Consider the following 15,669-nt stretch of genomic DNA (forward strand, 5'->3'; position numbering starts at 1 on the left):
CCTCAGCCAGAGCAAATTGACTAAGAACAATACTGAATCTCCTCCTTCTCTGAAACTTTTTGAACTCCAAAAGTCCAGAGAAAGAGAGATGAAAATTTCTTTGTCTTTCCTTTAAGGATTTTCTATGTTGAAGACATTCCTTCTACATCCAAAAAGCACTTGTGTACGACAGGAATTTTCAATAAGAAAGAATGCATCAAGAAGTTCTAAATGGACACAATTTTTTAGCATATTAATTTAGGGTATGAGGATAGTTAAGTATTCACCATTGTTCCCTGGTTGGTTTGAGGAACTAACTGGGCCTGACAGTGTAACTGTAAATTTTTCCCTTTCCACACCCCATTCTGAAATATGAGTTCCCTGGAACATAAACAGGCTTTGAGCTAATTGCTTGGACACATTTAATACAATGCAGTGTTAATTCCCCAATGGAATTGTAGGTACTGCTGCTATATATAACATACAGCAATAACAACATAGCTACAAGAGAAAATAGCCAAGATATTTAATGGCATAGACCTGGAATTAATGGAGAATGAACGGACATAGAAAAAAATATGATTTTGTGTTTTTGTGACAATTTCTGTAGAACCTAGCTTCAACTATTTTCTTCTTCAATATATTTCAAATAATGGATACCAATAAAAATTTTGCTATTAATGGAAACTTCTGTTCTATGAAGAGGTGTATGAGGGTTTTCTTGCCCTTATAGTATAAAACCCCCAAACGAACCTAAACCTAGAATTAGCTATATTTATTTTTCATAATGAATATCTAGAGTCCCCTGAATTTAGGACTTAATTTAGTCCTAAATTTAGGACTTCCAATCTTAAGATGTGGATTTGGCATAATATTAGGGTTGAACCTAACGTCCTGATAGTTAATGGAAACTGATAGTTTTCAAAGCTTATGCTTAAAATGGCATATCCATATACTGATTTAAAAATTTAAATAAAAAAGATCTGATTTTCAGGTGACTATGAACAAGATACAACTTCATAAGAAATTCTGGGGTTATTTAGTTTCAGTTGGGACAGTAATACCAGAATCAATTCTAAAAATATACAAAAATAAATAGTCCTTAACTAGGGTTAGATTTATGCTCTAAGAACATATGGAAACAAACCAAAACTGAATTATTGTAAATGCTAAAATGAGGAAATAAAAATTATTTTAGTTTACTGACTGCATCTTTTGAGATGGTCATTGTAAAAAAGAATTGAGCACAATCTAGCTGAAAAGCATCAGACACGATTACGTGTGCAAAATATTGCATGTTACACATAATCAAATGTATGAAATACAAACCTTAATTCTTTGTGGAAAAGTTGACAGTACTGAGAAACAGGACAGTTTCTGCCTTGACAAGAGTGTTCCAAGATGGGACTTCTCTTGCTTTCCCCAGAAACAAACAGCTGATGTGGGCAATTACCAGCAGCAGATCAGAGAAGCTGCACAACCAAAAGTCTTATCTGTGCCACACAGCTATAATGCCCATCAGCAACTAGCAGCAAATAAAGTTTTAAATGAATAAAGGTGATGTGGGTTTAAACTGACTTGGTAAGCAGGAGGGTCTCTCAGGTCAGTTTCAAACTGTCTTTCCACTATTTACTCTTGAAATAAAAAGGAAGAGTTGCTAGTTTGGGCAACAGAATTTATCTAAAAGGGGTACAGCATATCATATCCCTAAGACAGAATCACAGAATGCTTTGGGCTGGAAGAAACCTTAAAGATCATCTAGTTCCAACCCCATTGCCTTGGCAGGGTTGGAACCTTCCACTAGACCATGCTGCTCAAACCCACATCCAACCTGGCCTAGAACACTTCCAGGGATGGGGCATCCACAGCTTCTCTGGGCATCCTGTGGAATCTTCACCAAAAGCTAAAGCAGATTGATAAATCACAGGCTCTTCTTAATTTATTATTTTAAGTGTAAGACTAATTTTATTTCTGTTCTCTTTTTTTTCTGAGTAATGCAGAAATATATTTTACTGGTAACTCCATAGGTTCTTCCATTTACCTTTATTGAGAAATATATTTTCCTGAAAATAAAATCATCATAGCTGAAGGAACCCTCATGGGTAAAAATGCTCATCATCTTTCATTATACTGGCAAGTATAACCCACTGTCACTTCTGACTGACGGGATATGGGGGTATGTAGGTGATGAGATGTCAAACACATTACTGATGTGAGTTCAATTCCAATGAAATGAGCAGTCTTCACTCATTGAAAAGACTAATTGAATTCTGTCCTTAAAGGTTTTGAATGCACTGATTAAATTAGGGGAGGTGCTTTGAATTTACTGCGACACTAGCCCTAATCCTGAGAAAACACAGGTATGTATATTGAATTCTCCTGCATGAACCCACAAAATCTTATTTCAAATAAAATCAGAGTTCACTAAAAAAAAAGGAAAAAAAAAGAAATAATAGAATGAGCATCCAGTGAAACTTTTTTTTTACACTTTCCAACTGGAGATTATGATTTAAACTGGGATTTCCTTTAATTGTTTCATATTTCAGCAGTCTCATATTTGTCCTTGGTTAGTTTTACAGCTCTCCGGATGCATGAAGAAAAAACTCAGGAATTTTTTTTTATTTGACCAGTGATGAAAAATGTTCCTGGCTACCATCAAACTCTCAATGTTAAATGGTGTTCATAATGTGACAAAGGACTGAAAAACTTCATCCTGAATTTACTTGACTCGCTTCAAGTTCAGACAGCAAAGTTCTTCAGTTTACCAGCTACAGTTTAAATGTTCTACTGATGGTGGCTCTATCAGAATACACCTTTCAATATCATATGACTGCTATGAATGAAAAGAAACGTGGCTGCAATAGCATCACCATCTTAGAAAACACATTGATTTCTGGGAGTCTGTTAGTTGTTACTAATTTTCCTCTATATTTTTCAGATAAAGAATCATGGGCAGGAATTTCATGAGGATTTCAGACATTCAGTATTTGAGCTGTGAAATCTTAAGGACATAATATAAAAAGAAGGTCTCTCATTGCTAATTATGCACCATTATATGCTTGAGAAGACAGTGGCACTGTGCAATATATGAATACTCTTTTTGTTTACTGGAACATGTGTAACATTTTTAGATACAATATTCAACTCAAAACTCTGAACCCATATTTTTTTTCCCTAATGTGGAAGTCTTACATTATTCAGCGAAAATGACTGAGTGACATAAAAAGAGGCTGAGGAGAGCACACCCTTTCCACTACGTGGAGACACTTTCTAATTCCTGGTTTTTTTCATGGTATTTGTGATATTAAAGACTGTGTGTATTTATGTGTGGGTGGAATAGGAAGAGGGAGAAAATTAAAAGAGGATACACAACAAAATATGTTACTGCATTTCAGCACTGGTTAAACTTAAGGTTAGAGAAAAAAAAAAAGGAAAAAAAGAAAAAAAGTATTTTTGATTCAGGATTAAATATTTTAAATAAAATGTATCTCAAAATCACCTCAGGGCAGTGAGTCCTGCTGGAAGTAGCAGTGATAAGTCATGTGGGCAAAAGACAGTTTTAGCATCTTGATACTGAATTCCCACAGGCAAATGATAGCTAGGGAGTATTGTGCTGAGAGTTGGCATTATGGGGCTTGTGGGAGTCCATCTGCACACCTCAGTCCTCGGGGACACAAGGAGGTGGAAGAGGGAGGGAGGGGGAAAAGATGAGCTATTTGAGGCTAACAGAAAGTCAGAGACTCCTTCTCTTCACTGTTTCATCTTATCTGGCAGATTGCTTGATATTCTGTGGTGGCCTACATGACACCAGCAATTTGGAAGGTTGAAAGACTCAGATTCAAGCTTTTATCAGGAAACTAAATTGGAAGTAACTATCCCAGAAGAGAAGAAAATAAGGTACTATCATTACCTAAGATTTTTTCCTCACAGGGAATTAAAATGGAGGCAGAAACTCATCTAGTTTCAACCTTCAAGTTGAAGTTCCACAAATAACTAAAGAGGATTATATGACATGATTGCTAATAGAAGCAGAAAACTGGAGTCAGCAAGCCAAAAATCCTTCTTCATTGTTAGTTCCACAAAAGTATCCTGTGAACCCACATCCCACACAGCAGATGAAAATTGAATCCATCAATATGCTTTCCAAAATGTGGAAAATGTTTATCTAATGGACAAGTTGGTCAGTTTTGCATAAACTTACAATCTAGAAAAGAGATTTGACATTATGTTCTTAGAGTGAATTATTTCCTTGTCTTCCTTGTCTTCAGCTGTGATGCTACAGGGCAAAGGACAGAGCAATAAACCTTGGAGTCTTTCTATTCACTTCTGCTCCCCTGAAAGTCCTGAGACATGCAGTGCTGAAGCATGACATTTAGTAAAGACATTACCTTAATTCAGATTGCTCTTCTATTCATTCTTCTGCCCCCTAAGAAGGAACCAAGAAAGGGGACAGAAAGAAACAGCACCCAAAAGCAATTCAGTATGACAAGAACATTTTATTTTAACACTTTGGTGGTAACTGATAGAGTTCTACAGTTGAACTGAAAATTTTACCTCCACCTACCAGTGCTAGATAACAAAATCATCTCTTGCTGTTGCATTCTGTCCAATCTGCTGTTAAAAAGATGGAACAAAATGGAATCCATTTCTCCACTCCCTAGGATGGAGAGAGGATATTATTTCATTGAAATAATATTCACAGATGGAGCTGTATTTGTTCATGCTGAGACATACTTCTCTTTCACAGACATCAGTCTTCTGCTGTGAGCAGCAAGTCTCACCTTTACAGTTCACAAACTGTTTAGAAGCAGAATTGCATTTTTCCCAAGTGGCCACATGGAATTTAATGGACTTATCATGCTGCATTCCCTTATTACAAGGGGAAAAAATATTCCTGTGTAGTACCATTAGTGTGTGGAGTTGTGCAGCAGTGAATCTGTGTGCAGGTTCAGTACCTCTGCAGTGCTGCTGCCCGTGGGTGGGCAGAGACTATCTGCAATCCTTCTGCTGAGATGCAAACTAAGATTTAGGATTGACACAGCCTTCATTTTATCACGCTGTTAGTCAAAGCAAGAAACAACATACTGGATTCAAGGTACGTTTCCAGGACCCATTTTTATAGTAATTTTAGTGGAAAGGGTTCCCTGCAGTTGTTTCATTACAAGAGTTAGGTAAGAGCCTAATCCAAATACATAATTGCTAATGAAAATATCCCAAAACATAATGAGATACCATAGTAGGTGTGAAATGGAAATATAAGCCTCCAGAGGGTATTTATAGCTCCTGAACATCTGAAATATTTTCAAAAAATGATAATAGAATGATGATAAGAACAAAATATTTTCTGTTCATGTGTTTATCATAGGGCTGTTTCCTAAAGTTAATTCTTCTATAGATTCCAATGCTAAAAAAACCCCAACAAAATCAGAGTGATTTTATAATAAGATTTTTCCCAGTCTAAGGTATTTTATATCTGGATTACTTAATTATTTCTTTCCAGACCTATATCTGGTCTACCAAGCTAGTCACGAAAAATGGTCTTTCAGTAGCCATACGCCACCACAGATACCATTTTGGTTTGATTTAGTTAGGTTAACTGTAGGCATCCTGCTTAATTTTCATGACTCCATTTGTTTGATAGATGAACAGATTGGAAATTCTTCTTTTATTTTTCTAGCCAAATGGCTTGTTACAGTGAAAATCTGCTTTCTGAGTCATGCCGTAGGTAAATGAGTAATGTGAAGCAAAACAACAACAAATGTTTGACAATTATAGCTCCCTTCATCAGTTTACTACTACCACCATAAAAAGTCTAGAGAAAAAAATTCCCTCTACTTCAGTTTAGAGCAAGAGGAAATCCTATGGGGAAGGTTAAGAATGGAGGCATGGTGAACAATTGAAGGAAATTGCCTTTCAGTAGTCTTGAATGTTTAATCTTCCCGTCCTCTGATTGACAGGATCACACCACAGTCGTGGTGCATCCATTTATTCCTATAAACCCAACAAGCTTGAAATGCCACTCATGAATTTAGCTGGACTTGTATTCCTCTGTTACAGTACTTTTGATTTACTGACAGATAATTCAAATTTACATGACGTCAAAATGTTCTAATCACATGAAGCCAAGATCAATCATTCAGAAAAGTACAGAGTGCAACAATACCTCATAACACTGAAAGTAGAGGTTTTGAGGACTATTAAGTCCATGGGCACTGCTTTGTTTGCCAACATAGCTTGTTTGGTTTTGTAATTAATTATTCTTTTTACAGTTTCCCCAAAGCTTCCCATCCATTAATCCCAGCTCTGTTGTACTTAAATTCTGTACAGACAAATTACAGTGAAACTAGATAATTTGCATTTCTTCTTTTTATTTGTAAATTATTTTTCCTGTACTCTGCAGAAAAATATCACAATGAAAATTAAGAGTGCAAGCTTCCATTCATTGATTTTTTAAAATTTTTTTTTTAATTTTTTAAAATTTTCTTTGTCCTTCTCCTGAGAGCAGCATATGAGGGTTAAAGAAATTTCACAGGGAACTTGTTTGCCCAGTCTGTCATGCTTGCCTTGCTTGTTGACCTGCAGTTCATTAGAGCAGGACCATTACTTACTGCTGTAACAAGAAGACTCTGGCAGCAACTTGCTTATCTGACCTTGTCTTAAGCAGAGAGTAGTCAAAAGCAAAAGCAGGTATTTGTTTATATTTAAGTGGGAAAAAGGTAGAAATCATGTAATGAAAACTGTTCTTCCCTCAGCATACCTATGAGTCCCAGACAAATTATGTCCCGAACTAATTACAGAATTTTGCTCTCATGAAAGACTGCAGTAGCCATTCCTCCCACATATACTTTCCTTCTGGTCATTCCAGAACTTTCCAGAGTCATAAAACCTCCAAACCTTTGCCCTCACCCTCACCTATATAGCCATCCTAGCCATCTCTGACAATCCCCCTTACTCCCTTTCTCCTGAGCACCCACACAAACCTCTGTACTTGAAACCTCCACACTGCTGAGCACCCCGGTCCCTCAGCAAGCTAATTGGAGAGCTCCATGGAGAATGGAAATGCAATTATGGTCCTTTGGAAATTGGTGAATAATTAATTTACCCATTTTGTACTGCAGGTCATTAATTTTTACTGCTCTCAGATAGCTTGCTATTAAGGAGAGTAAGCTTAATTAATCTTGTGCTGGAAGGGTGAGAGGTTGTGGAGCAACCAAGCATGGAGTGACAGCAGAAATTCCAGATGTAGAAAATAATTTACCAGTAAATACAAAGAGCCTGGTATTCTTTGAAAGAATGCATGTGCACTTTCATGCATGCTTTCAGTTTTACAATGATGAAACTTTCAGTAGAACAACTCCTGATTTCTTCCATAAAGGTCTTGGGAGACAAGCACATCTAAGATGTAGGAATTCTGAAACAGATATTTAGCAAACAGAAATCAGCACCAGTAAATTGAATCACATGTACTCACAATCGTGTTCTGAATGATTGAAAATATCAGGAAATAAAATTATGAGAGATGAGGAAAATGTTATGGAAATGAAACTGTTAAGACAAAGGCAAAGCATTCAACAGCAGGACTACTTGACATGGGCCAGTCAAACTTAAGAAACTTAAGAAAGAAAGCACAGTAAGAAAGAAAGCACAATAAGACTAAAATGTATAATTAAAGGACATACATCAGGAATGACTGCTAACCCTTTCAAATAAGATCACTTGATCTTAATCAAAGATCTCTGGACTGATCAGGGTACAGTCCTAAAACAGTCAGGGCAGTGCATGAAGTGAGATTTAAATGTAAACAAGAAACAAGTGGAGATTCCAGTAACTAGACAGTAAGGGGAAGCAGGAGTAGGGGAATTAATGTCAGCAAGAATGCTTCCACTTAACAGTTTTGAAGACAAAGATAAGTCTCATGTCTTTTGAAACAAGGGGTGTTGCCAATTCCCAGGAATATATTATGAAAGATTTTTTTCATAGTGATGACAACCTAAATCTGATCTTCAGATAAAATCAGAGAAAATACCCTCTGACTGGGTGATTAACTGGTTGCTGTTTCCTTATTTAGAAGCAGAGTCAATAAAATGAGCAGGCAGACCTCAGAATGAAATATGTTTGGATTTTTCCTGGACTGGATTGAGCTGACTGGAGCTGGGATAGGAATTTTGAGATGAGAAAAGAGAAGCAGAATGGGAAGCATCTAATATGGTGGGCCTCAGAAGACAATAGAAGACAAAAGAAGTCCAAAGGATCTAGAGATTATCAGTGCTGGGTTCACTACTGACCACATTGTTCTCCACTGTGTCCAGAGGATATGAGTATGTGGCAAGTGTGAGCTGCAGAATGTTGGTGGTCCAGCTAATTCTGAGGCAGGTTGCCTTTTTAGTTCTAGGGTGCTGCACTTCAGAGTCAGAGGTGATAGTCAGAACAGTGGCTGGTATAGTCATCCCTACCAATACAACATGAAGACAAAGCCAGGCCATTCTGTTCTGACAGTATTTTACAAAATCTGTGTAAACAACAATAAAATGTGTCTCTGCAGAACAGAGAACATTTATGAAATCTCCAGAAACAAGCATGGAGGAACTAGAAGTATCTGTGCCTTAATATCATAACTTTGACAGTATCTGCAAATGGCACTGCAGAATGGCCCCATAACACGGAGGAGCAGTTTTATAAAAGGTGATACTGGAAATTTAAAGTAAAATGCTGTAAGGATATAAATTAACAGTAGGCTGTCTGAGCTTCTCTTTCAGCTATAAAACTTAATGTTTGGAGGTCAAAGAGACACAGTTATGATTTTTTACAACATAAAAACTGCTCTGAAAGATTGTTTGTTCTCCCAAGAAGAAAACTTAACAATGATTTGGTCTATAGGAAAAATATAGGAAAATAGGAAAATATATTCACCCAAAGCATTAAGGTAGAAAGAAAGAGTTCCCTTGGGGACTTTTTGCCTAGTGGAAGAGCATATTTACTGAATAATTATTGTGGTGAATTTAAACTACATTCTGTATTTTTGTATTGTGCCACAGTATTTTCCTGAAATAAATGCTGCAGTGTAGTCTTGAAACTACCTAATTTCCTTGCATTCACAGCTAAATATTGAAAACATCCAGTGAAAAAATATTCAGACATTGTAGGAATTAATGACTCCTATGAAATTGCAGCCACCTTCAGGGTAAAGCACAGCACTGAAACAGTGGGCACAGTTAAAGCAAAGAGATGGGTAGCATAATTTCGGGGGGAAAAAAACTAAAAAGACATTTTGCAGGCATGATAACTTATTCTTTTAACATTGCATGGCCTTTCTATTGTCCATTTAGAAATCTTACAATTTCATTCTTAGGTTTGATCTATCAATTCAGAAAATGTTTGTTAATAAAATTCCTGCCTGTCTCTATATAAAAGAGATTTGCGCACCATTATTTTTCATTGTCTCTTTATTATGTTATATTATTCTTAAAGCTCTTATTCTGAATAAGCATTTTTTTTACAGAAATTGCAAAACTCTTTTAAACAACGCCATCTGTTTTCATAGAAAACGACATGCTTCCTACTCATTATATGCTATTAGGCAAGACATACAGCTTCAAGCTCCTGAATGAAAATGAACATGATAAAAGAATATGGATGTTCTCATAAAAGAATCCTGACGTTGTTCAGAAGAATTCTTGGTGCTACCTGTCAACATCAAAGGATAGAAAATAATATCTGATAACATTAATTTCACAGAGATGGCAGATTTCTGCCCTTGGAAGTTCACATGAATACCAAGATGGCTGTTTTACCTAATGAGTTTAAGGTATATTCAAAAGGAGGTCAGGAAAGATTTTGGATAAATTTTTTCACTCACATAATAGTGTTCAGTGGCACAGATGCATGCCTTGTCATTTAAAATATTTACCATACCAGATGTATTTTAGATATTTAATTCTGATAGGCTTTTTTCATATGTTTTGTATTCAGACCACTATAGAAGTCAGAAAATACAGGTTTGAAACTTCAAGCATAATGACAGTGACAGAGAATAGCCACTGAGTGTCAGTCAGCCAGTAGCTGAGTAATGATAGTGATCATGAGAATCTTAAATACATTGATTACAGATTATGAAAAATCATGGGGCCAGGGTTTCCTCCAGGTAGATATTGTACTATCAGGGAGATTAGCCTCACACTAGACCCACATGCTGCTGCTTATAACAACTGAAGGAAAGCAATGAGGTTAAAAATCCATTTCTTCTTAGAAAAATAATGCTTTTTCCAATCTCTGACTGATACCACCTGGCTTCTCACGTTTTGGCAACATCAGTTTGTTCTTGTAAGATGCTGCAGCTGCCTCGTGTGGCACACCAAGCTTCTCACCCCTTATTAAATACCCCGTTCTCAATTTCAGTTTAGATCTCCACATTGTCTAATTACCCCAACTTTCCCATGAGCCTTCTCTTCCTAACAGGTTAGTCTTTTATTTTACTCTCCAGATCATCATTTTACTGTGGCTACTGACATAGGCTGTGGTTTCCAACTTGTTTGTTGTTTTTACCACAAGGATTTGTTGTTTGACTGTAATATTGTAGTTCAGAGAGGTAATTATTTTGATTTCTTTATAATTTAAGATAGCTTATTTTTTTCTGTTCACACATGAATCTCAAAGCAAGTTAAGAAATGCAATTATTCTGCCTAGTGTTACATAACAGGAAGATAATTCACCAAGGTATTATGACTTTTCCTGATAAGATATTTGTCCATGTTTGTTTTGAGATCTGTGCCAGCTGAAAATCTGCCCAGTGCTGTTCAAAGGCACAGTTCAAAAAGACATCTTGTCTCTATTAGAATGTAAGGAAACTCAAAATGACTTTTGCTTTGGTGGCTGAGAATTTCTTGGCCTGCTCCTGCAGCATGTTTTTAGCCCTGCACCAGAGGAAACATCTTTTTGATACAGTCCACAGGGTGGCACAATCAGATCATGATTGCTTTGCACTACTGGCTCATTACAAAGCTTTTACTCTTCCTGTGTTCATCTGCATTTTTAACTGATTTTATTTATTCATTTTTAAATTTTATCTTTCTATGCCAAAGCATTGTTAAAAAATTTTACGATATGTGTTTAAAGACTCATCTCCACAACACACAAGGGGCTGGTGGCACAAGAGTAGGTAGAGGAGCGTGGGAAAATGAAAGGCTGAGGGGATAAAAAGTCCTGTGAAAAGGAGTAGTGTTTGTTGATGGGTCAGTAGGTCTTTAGCTGCCAGTGGAGCAGGGCTCAGGGCTCAAGAGCTGGGCAGACTGAGATCCAGGGGCCCAGCACTGGCACAAGGGGGTGTTTAATATCAGCCATGGGAGGGGTTCACCCTTTATGGCTCTATATGTATTTGCATACATTTTCTGCTCTCAGGCTTTCATCCTGATAAGGCAGGACCAGGCTGGTCCCATGACAAGTGTCATCATGAGCACTGTGGTTTTGGTCCCTGCTGACCTGTGTATGCAGCCACACATTCCTGTGTGTGCACAGTTACATGGTGAGCACACACACCCATCGGGAGAGCACACTCAGCTTTGCTGCTGCCTGGATATGGGACAGGAACCTGTGGGAGCCTTGCTGCTATTCAACAGCTGGATTGAGCAGCTTCTAGTGGAATTTCTAGGCTGGCAGTTCTTCTGCTTGAGTAAGACCTTCAAGTAATAACTTTTTATTTTAGTCCTATTTTAGACATTATTGGGGCATCCACTTTTCAGTCTTGTATAGAAGTTTGAGATTTTAGTATTTTTTTCTCCAATTTAGTGTAACTTGTGAAGAATAAACAACAGAAAATTGTCAAAACAATACATTTTGAGAGGATATAATGACTTTATTGACAAAAATGGGGTGACTAACACTAGAAATAAATACCATTTGTTTTAGCTTGACTCTTGCCATATGCTAGACTGAGCTCATTCAGTACATATGAATCCTAATTATCTCTAAGCTGTTAAAATTTGATAACTTCACTTACAAGAACGTATCACATATCACAGTATAATATACTAGTCTAGCAGATAATTTTTTTCCTGATTTTTTTCCACTCCCACATAATTTTGTGTAATCTCATTCCACTATATTTATTTATTTCAGCACAATGCAAGGGAAATGAAATGGTGTGTCGCTGTATTTCATGTAATTCAGTACAATTCATGTTAGTGGGAATATATTCTCCAGCTTCTGGTTGTATCTTTATTTTATTTACAAAGTTTGTTCACCCAGGTTACATTCAAATATAAAACAAAAGCACTTAAGTACAACATACAAAATTATGTAGAAAAAAAAATCATGCCTTTTACAGCTTATAGATTCTTGGAGAAGTAAGGAGAGATTTCAGCTACCTTGGACTTCTGGAGGGCAGACTTTGGCCTGTTTAGGAGACTGGTTGACAGTCCCTTGGGAGGCAGTCCCAAAAGGCAAAGGAGTCCAGGAAGGCCAGTCATTCTTCAGGAAGGAAATCTTAAATGTGCAGGAGCAGGCTGTCCCAGTACGCTGAAAGATGAGCCAGCAGGAAAAACCGCCCTGGCTGAACAGAAAGCTTTGGCTCAGAGATAAAAAGCAGTGTTCCACAAGTGGCGTTTCCCAGGTCTCAGTACTGGGGTCAGAGCCTCTCCTTCATTTAATATCTTTATCAATAATTTGGGTGAGGGGATCAAGTGCAACCTCAGTGAGTTTGCAGTTGAGACACCAGGCTGGGAGGGCTCTGCTGGAGAGCTCTGCAGAGGGATGTGGACAGGCTGGATTGACAGGCTGAGGCCAGTTGCATGAGGTTCAAGAAGGCCAAGTGCCAGGCAGTGCTATAGGCTGGGAAAAGAGTAGATGGAAAGTGTCCTGGCAGAAAAGGACCTGGGGGTGCTGGTCAAGAACCACTGAACCTGAGCCAGCTGTGCCCAGGTGGCCAAGAAGGCCAATGGCAAACAGAGAAAAACATATCCAGCCAGACCAGGGACTTGATTGTCCCCTTGTACTCAGCACTGCTGAGGCCACACCATAAATTCTTTTTTGGGCCCGTCAGTACAAGAAGGACATTGAGGTGCTGGAGTGTGTCCAGAAAAGGGCAACGGAGGTGGTGAAGGGTCTGGAGCACAAGGCTTATGAGGAGTGGCTAAGGGACCTGGACCTGAGGGACCTAGACCTGAAAAAAGAAGGCTCCTCAAAAAGGGAGACCTTTTCTCTACAGCTGAAAGGAGGCTGTTGCAAGATGGGTGTCAGTCTCTTCTCCCTATTAATAAGTACAAGAACAAACAGCTTCAAGCTGCCTCAGGAGAGGTTTAGATTGAATATTTGGAAAATTTCTTCCTGGGAAGGGTTGTCATGCACTGGAACAGGCTGTCCAGCCAAGTCATTGATTCCCCGTCCGTGGAGGTATTTAAAAGACATGTAGATGTGATGCTCATGGACAAGGTGAAGCAGTGGATTTGGACTGGATTAATGTCTGGGCTTGATTATTTTACAAGTCTTTGTTCAAACGATATGATTATTTGATTAAACGTTTATACATTTATGCTTGATACCGTACATGAAAACCACATGTCGAGCTGCACACATCTCTCAGGAGATGTGTGGCAACGCTTCCAGGTTGTACATAGATACTGTGTGGCAGTTTAGGACAGGAAGGAAGTGGCAACTACTGCTTGCTGCAAAACCTGCAGAAAGAAGGGTGTGCTCTTTTACTCATACCAGGCTCAGCATTCACAGTTACAACAAATGGACTCAAAAAGAAATCTGGACACTTACAGAGATATCCTGTTCTGCAGCCTGACAGAGTATCAAAAAATTAAAAATGCCTGTAGTGGGAACAGTGATAAATGCCTTCTAGGAAAACACTTGTCTAGTCTTAGCTTAAATATCTTTCATGATGCCAGTTTCACTTCTTTCTTATGATATGTGGTGCAAAGCTTTATTTCCTCCTAAAATTTGTGGTTGTGATATGACAAAACCATGTACAAGGTAAGCAGATTACTTCCTATTCTATGTACTGTGGACACTGAGAAATGACCCTTTAGAATGTTTTATATACCTCATGCCAGTTTTTAATCTCTAGACTGAATAACAATTTCAGACTTCTCTTTTAGATTAAGCGTTCTAAACTTTCCACCATACCTCTGGCCATCCTCTGGATTTTCTCGACCTGATTTAGACATTTTTTGAAGTGTGGCAACCAAAACTGGGCCAAGTAGAGAGTGATACAATACTGAGGCAAACTGAAGCATTACTGTACCTCTTTTATAGACAGCATTTCTCTTTTAAGGAAGAGCGCACCAAATTCTTCAGTGCAGAAGACCTCTTCATGTCTCAGCTAAAAGCAGCAGCCCTTGAGGGTGCTATATAATATCAAATCTAATATCCTGTCCTTTCAGAAAAGATATTTTAAATTCTGAGCTTTTAAATTTTAAGATATTTTAAAAAGATATTTTAAAATCTGAGCTTTTAAAACGTACAGTGCAGCATTTAGTGCTGAAATTGAAGCTTACACTAGCAAGCATTTTGCTGAGCTGCTTGAAACAATAGTAGTATTACTATATGAAGTCTGAGCTTCTGCAGTGAAGATACTCTCATTCAAGTTAATACTTATAGTCTTAAACTAGAAAAATAAGATAGTATTTTCTGAAAGAGGCAGCAAAGCAAGGAAAGTTTTCAGCAAAAAGATATATGTAAAAAGGGAGAATTCAGAAACATGTTAGCATCCTCTTCCTTTGCCATTTTTGGTGCTGCAACTGGCATGGGGTAAGGCAGAGAAGAAGGACAAAGAGGTAAGAAAAACTGGATGAGAAAAGCTTTTCAGTTCACCTCCTCCACATCTTCACACCCCCCTCCCTCCCCCCAACATACCCCTCCAACCAACCAAACAAAAAAATCCCACAACCCTTCAAAAGGAGGAAAATTTCAGGCCCAGTATGCCTGGTTACACTCATTGTCAGAAAGAGGTAATTTTTGTGGATGGCTGGAGGTGACCTAGATATGTATATCCCAGTTTCACATGAATTCTTGCTGTAGCTCCTGGTATGTCTATTTCTTCCACACAGGACCCTGGCTCCAAGAGTGCAATCCATAACTGCACAGTATGGGATAGGTGCCATAAGTGTAAGTGTTTATATCACGAGGGTAGCACCAATTTTAATGTGACTGGTGCTAAAGGACAGGGTGATGCTGAGTAATCTCTACTGCCTAACTCAGATTTTATCCATCCACTCAGTAAACACCCTGCATGCTAATGTTGTAGAATCACTGCAGCACTGCCAGAAACGATGAAAACTAAGAGGTTTATTGGCACCGCTTCTCCCAACTTCTCCATTTCAGCTCCAAATGAGTGGGTTTTTTTCCCAATGACACAGACCAGAGATGATCCATCTCTTAAGCAGAAAAATATCCTTCTGTCTCCCGCATGCAGCTAGCCTTAATGGTATCAATTAAAATGAAGGAGGGAAAAAGCAAAATTAAGTCATAGGGATTGTGCAATATCTTTGGAAGAGGCAGAATCACGTTTTATGCTGGGGGCACAAGCACTGTTGCATGGTTAGCGTGGTTTGAGCTCCAAAGTGGCAGACCGTCTTGCCAGCTCCTTTGAATATTTCTGTCCTGCTGCTGTTATGTAAGAGCTGCTGTCCCAGTTTGCTTGTGCAGCTCTCTGCCTTATGCCTGATGATGCTCTGGAGCCTACGCCGAAGGTAA

The sequence above is a fragment of the Zosterops lateralis genome (assembly GCF_965231275.1).
Source record: "Zosterops lateralis genome assembly, chromosome: 3".
NCBI classification, from domain to species: domain Eukaryota; kingdom Metazoa; phylum Chordata; class Aves; order Passeriformes; family Zosteropidae; genus Zosterops; species Zosterops lateralis.